Genomic DNA, 6,397 nt, shown 5'->3' with positions numbered 1-6,397 from the left:
AGCCAGGCTCTTTCCACTGGCACCAAGCAACAGGACAAGGGGCATGAACACAAACTGGAACACAGGTGGTTCCATATGAACATCAGGAAAAACGAATTTACTTTGAGAATGACAAGGAACTGGAACAGGTTGTCCATAGAAGTCATGGAGTCTCCTTCTCTGGGGATATTCAAAACACACCAGGACACCTGGATTCATTCTTGTGCAACCTTCGATTATGTACTTGTTTATCTCCTATGAAACATCTAAGCTAATGTCCCTTTCCAATGTCCCTGCCAAGCCACTGTCATCTGAATCAGAATAATTTCATTAATCACCATGGCATTGCTCCTGTTTTCTGTAATGGACTGGGGGGTAGGCCTGGTCCTCACCTGGAGTTGCTCTTACCTAAACCTGCAGGAACTATGCTTCAGAAACTCAAGGCTGTTCTTTGACCGAAGCTGATTCTTAGTCGAATGTTCATCATTTCATCAAAGCAGTTCCTGTGCTTTGGATAGGAAAAAAAAAGACCCATGTAGTGAAATAATCAAGGATTGGATATTAGAGCTAAATTGGGAATGAAATTGCCTATGACGAGGAAAAAAAGAGGTTATACGACTCTTTATTTATGTCTGCTGTAATTCCTCTGTTCAGTTTGGTAGCATTTGGCCATCCCTTATCCAGAAAATTGGGGATACTATGAGTGCTTTATCAAAGGCACATATTTGTCCCAGATAGGATATTCCTAAGCAATGGGATTTGGGATTTATGAATTTATTTACTTTGAGGGTCTGTAGATTTCAAACTGTTTGGCCTGTTGAAGTAACACGTGAATTTGACTAAATACTATTTATTGCCTGTGAAGTTGTGGAATTTCAAAGCTGTGTATTGCCTTCATAGGTATGAAAGGAGTTTTGCATCCCATCTTTGGGGTATTGCATTGCATTGACAGTTCAAGAGACGTGATACTGCTCTCTGAGCTGTAAATGCTGGGTGCTTTGTCAAGAAGATGTAATAATGATTCTTTCTTTCAGTGCTAGCTGCAGTATTCTAAATAAAGCCATTCAGACTAAAAGCATGCGTGAGCTGATAAGATGCATAATACTGTGTTTCATGGAATAACATAACAGTGTTGGATATGGATTTATAATGCAACTGTGTGTGGACTTTTTAAATTTAGAAAGTAAACTGCTTTCAGTGAAGGAGTACAATAAACCATGAAAATTGTTCTTGCTGTAGAGCAAATGAGGAACAAACTTTCCTATCAGGATCTGTGAATGCTCTTTGTCAGAAAATGCATAGATTGAACTACCAGACAAGCCTCTTTTTACAGAGACTCTGATGTCAGGACTGCTTTCATTTTTCTCCTGTGCTGAAATAAATGGACAATATTCCTGTCTGCTAGTGCCTATGAGGGAGCTACGAGCTTCATGAATAAGCCTTCTAAAAAACCTCCTTTGGCCCAATTCTGCTGTAGACAGCTAAGTGAATTAAAAAATTGGAAACAAACAAAACAAAACAAAACCCCAACTGATCTAGGAATCTTTAGTCTTTCCTCAGAATTTCAGCTAATTAATTGGCTCCTCAGATCTCTGCATTGCTCCAAATGTGGTATTTCTGTTCTCACACTTACTGGTTGTTGTGGTTTAACCCAGCAGGCAGCTCAGCACCACACAGCTGTGAACTCGCTCCCCCCCAAGTGGGATGTGGGAAAGAATCAGAAAAGGTAGAAGTGTGAGAACCTGTGGGCTGAGATACAGACAGTTTAATAAGGAAGAGGGGAAAAAAAAGTAAAAATACACAAAACAACCAATTCATAACATAATTGCTTGCCACCAGCCAACTGATGTCCAGCCAACCCCTGAGCCTAAACAGCCCCCCAGATGACTCCCCTCAGTTTATTATTGTTCAGCATGATTTCCTGTGGTACAAGATGTTCAGATGTTCTTGTGGTCAGCTGTCCTGCTCCTGTCCCCTCTCAACTCCTTGTGCAGCCCCTTCCTGGCACAGCAGTGTGAGAAACTGAAACATCCATGGCTCTGTGCAGCCCTGCTCTGCAATAACTGAAACATCAGTGTGTGATAAGCACTGTGCTCCTACAGCCCAAACACAACACTATATCAGCTGCTGGAAGAAAACTATCCCTGCTGAAACCAGGGCACTGGTGACCTTACCCTTACAGCTCCCTTAACTGTTTTGTTAGCTTGGCACTGCTGTGTGCAGAAGTAACCTGGGGCTATTTATCTACCTTCAGATCTCTATAACGCTCCAGTGGAGGTGATAAAGTTTACCACTGTTGTAACACTTCTCAGAGATCTTAATGACAGTGAATTAAACTACTTGAACTGAACACGATGGCACTTGAAAAAGGAGATGGGAGAAAGAGCTGAAGAAATTGGTACTTGCAAGAGAAAATAAACAAGTTTTCATTCAAAGTACAGAATATTAGGAACTTGGTTATCAACCAGGATTCACCTAAATGCATTAACCCTAGCTCCCTTCATGGGGGCAGATGCATTATCTTTGTATGGAGGAAGAGTTAGTTCCTGCAGGATGAATATTGTGTGAACAAAAAGACAGCAGACAATGTCAGTCTGTAGTTATCAACTATTTATGCTTTTCAAAACAACAAAAACAGTGATTCACTGTGTTGTATCAGAGAAAGGCTGAAGTCTGACTTGTTTCACCTTTCAGGCCATAAGTGGAGGCTGACAGTAATTAGCCAACAGTGAGTTTCTTCTGTGCATGCCTACTGGGGGGGGTTGCTTTTTCCAAAGCACATTTTCTATCTTAAGGAGAGAAGGATAGAACTGAGTTGTGCTGTCTCACTCTCCTTGCAATCTGTTCTGGCACGGCTCCCTGTGCGGTGTGAGGGAGTTCAGCCATTCTGCATCCTTGCCTTCGGGTAGCAGTGAGGCTAATGAAGATGGGAGGCACTACAGCAGAAAGAGCTGAAAATGTTGTCATATTTTAGGAGGTGAAGGATGAAAATACTGTAGCACGGAGCCCCTTGCCTTGTATGAAGCTGATGCTGGAGTGAAATACTAACCTATTTTCATAGCAAGATATGCATGAGAAGCCTCAGGGGCCCCCCATTTAGTTGGTTTTGATAAAATGTGAGAAAGGCAAAAAAACACAGAGGAATTCTTAAGTGTTATTGTTTGAGAGAAGCAACCTTCCTTGCCTACATTTAAGAGATTGCTCTCTGTGTAGCTCAGATGATTGTAGGCTTTGCTATATCATCACCACTGAGCCTCCAGTTGGACAGGATCCTAAAGCTAAAAGCCTGAAGCTTCCAGAGAAGGAGCACACTTGGCAGAGTTACTGATGGTGTAGCACCTTTCGGGTCAGCTTGCTTTGGAGAAATCAAACTGGAAAATTTCCTCAGCTTAGTGGTACAGACACTTGTCTTCTGTAGCCACCTGCAGATCTTAACCAGCCTTGGAGCATCAAGGAGAGAGGCACAGTGTGAAAAATCATCATCTGCATATCTTTATTTCACTCCTTTTACCATTTGTACTGTATGGAAAACTCCATAGATAGCAATTCTCATTGGGCTTGCAACAGCAAATTAAACTGTACAGCAGGGTTTACTGTTCTGTGCTCTCCCGTGTTACAGGGCATGCAGAATGTTTTGATACTGGGCTGAGCTAGGTCTTCTCAGCTGCCAGAAAAACAAGAGGCAATGGGATCACTCCAGGCATGGCCAGTGAACACTGTGGCATCTCACTTATCTGGTGCAGCTTAGCTCTTGGAAACACAGAGCAGACCTTCTGATGGCTGTGTTACTATAGAGACAGTGCCCAGTGACACTTGTCCTTTTACTGCAGTCAGCACCTTGCATGGATGAACTCTGCCAGAAGACTTCTGCTAAGTGTTTTAGCCAAGATGGAAGTCTTGCACAGTGTGCAAATATGCAGTCAGACACTCTATTTGTTAATCTACTTGAAATCTTGATTTCTCAAAGCTGAATGTCAGTTCCGCTCAATTTTTTGCATTGATGAGAGATTGATTTAAACAACAGGTTAACAGTGTGCTCCCCCAACCTATGTATGAGTTCACAACCTCTTCCTGCAGCAGTTGTCTCTTTTAGCCCCTATCTACAGCCCAATTATTGGTCACTCTTATGCTGATGTCTATACTTTCTTACTTCCATATGCAATTGCTTTACTAAATGCTACATCAAGTACAAGCATACTAACAGACCAGCTGGTGACAGGTGAGAAATGAAATCACAGAATCATGCAATTGTTTGAGTATCCACCAGGTCACCTTGGAATATTCTCTTCACCAGACCAAAGAGCCCCAGCTCTCTCAGTCTGTTCTCACAGGAGAGGTGTTCCATCCCTTGGATCATTTTTTGTCACACTTCTCCAGATGTACTCCAACAAGTCCATGTCTCTCCTGTACTGAGGACTCCACATCTGGACACAGCACTCCAAGTAAGGCTTCACCAGCACAGAGCAGAGGTGCAGGATCACCTCCCTCAGCCTGCTAGCCATGCTTCTTTTGATGCAACCCAGGATAAGGTTGGCTTTCTAGACTGTGAGGGCAACTCATTTCTAACTTTCCATCCACCTGTACACCCAAGCCCCTTTCAGAAGGGCTGTGCTCTATCCTTACATTCCCTAGATTGTACTGATGTTGGGGTTGCTGTTGCCCACATGCAAGACCTTGCACTTAGATTTGGTGAACCTCAAGAGGATCTCCTGAGCCTGTCTAGGTCCAATGGCTTCTTCTGTCTCCATCCATTCCCTCTGACCAATCTATGTATAAGAACAAGTTGTCATTAGATGGCCACTTAAAATGTTCTGATGCTGAAATGAGCAATCAAAATTACCAGTGCACATTATGAATTCCTTTCTCTTTCATTAAGGACTGCAGAGACTAGTGGAATTTAATCTAATCTGTATTTCCAGCTAGGTTTCAAAGGGTGCGGGACTGGCATGATCACACCATCTGTTGGCTTCCCTCCTTCCCACTGCCTGTGACTTCTGGATTTAGGGAGAGGTTTCAGTCAAGTTTGAAAAAGTGCACAACATCTGAAATGCAGTTAGGTTCTTGCGTGTATTATTAGCACTAGTGGCAGGCAGGGGGAGGCAGTTGGCACCCCTCTTTCAGAAAATGCAGTGAGAATGTGGTTACCACATGCTGTTTGGCAGTAATCCCTGGCTAGAAGCAGCGGTGTCCTGCTCAGCTGTGTGTGGGGTACTTCAATAGGCTGTATGCACACGCAGGTGGTGGTACCACAGAAAACAAAGCGAGGAAAGCTGGGCTTCTTGTAGCAGAATCTAAACAAAGGAGTCAAAGAATACCAAAAAGGGCTGAAATCACCCTTCTCGGAATATTTAGCATTTTGTAAAGGAAAATGCCTCGTTTTGGAATTCCATTAATATAAGATTCTGCTTTCATTTGCTTTCATTTAACAACAGTTTCTAGCTTGCAGTGTTTTGAGAAAAGCTAGGAAATGAATTTTATGCGTTTCAAAAGGCACATTTTAAACAATAAGACCTTCAAAACACTTTTTTTTTTTTGAAAAAAACTCATATTTAAACATAAAAGGCACATAAACTGAGGTGAGAGGACAGAAGGTATTCTTGATGCCACAAATACGCTTGTTTTAACTCCATAAGAAAGAACCTTTATGAAACATTCTGCAGTACAGTAATGTATCCGCAGTCAGACTGTTTGCCCTGTTACTTCCTTGAGATGAATATTGTTACAAATAGAATAATTGATACCCCAGAGGTATATTCTATGGAAGTGAAAATCTAAAGCAAGAGTGAGCTTGTTTACAGACATTGCTACAGTGCCCCAGCAAAAGTCAGTCTAATGAGTTGGTGGGAAATCAAGTCAATAAACATTTTACATAAAATACTGGTACAATGTTTATGGTTTCCAAGTGTGTATATAGATGTAATAATTAACTATGTGAAAAACAATTTGATCTCTAAGGTTAGAAAAAATATTTTCCTGTATTTAAGCTTCTTTTAGCTTCAAGATTCAGATCGATATTTTTCTTGTATCTAAGCTGTTTTTAATTTACAAATTTTAAGTCTTTCCAGGTTTCATAATGTGTTGAAAAGGGAATGTCTTGAATATAGTTTGTAGCTAAGCTTAGAACTAGAAAAACACCAGTGAAAAAAAGCAACAAAAAAACATATGGAGACACAATTTAAAAAAAAAAAAAAAAAAAAAAAAAAAAAAGAGTTTTCTTTTAACATTGGTGTTAAAAATATTCAATTTCTTTCTGCTGTATTTCCTGCAGATTTTGCTAGTTAATTTTTTTTTTCACTAAAAAAAGAAAATTGTAATGCAATTCTGGTTCAGACAACCACATCAAACTATGCAATAAAATGGTAAGGAGAACACTGCTGACAGCAGAAACCAAGCAAGCTACTCGTTATCTCTGCCAACA

This window comes from Excalfactoria chinensis, chromosome Z, assembly GCF_039878825.1.
Source record: "Excalfactoria chinensis isolate bCotChi1 chromosome Z, bCotChi1.hap2, whole genome shotgun sequence".
Taxonomy (NCBI): Eukaryota; Metazoa; Chordata; class Aves; order Galliformes; family Phasianidae; genus Excalfactoria; species Excalfactoria chinensis.
The sequence above is the reverse complement of the archived record's forward strand: the minus strand, read 5'-3'. Positions refer to the sequence as shown.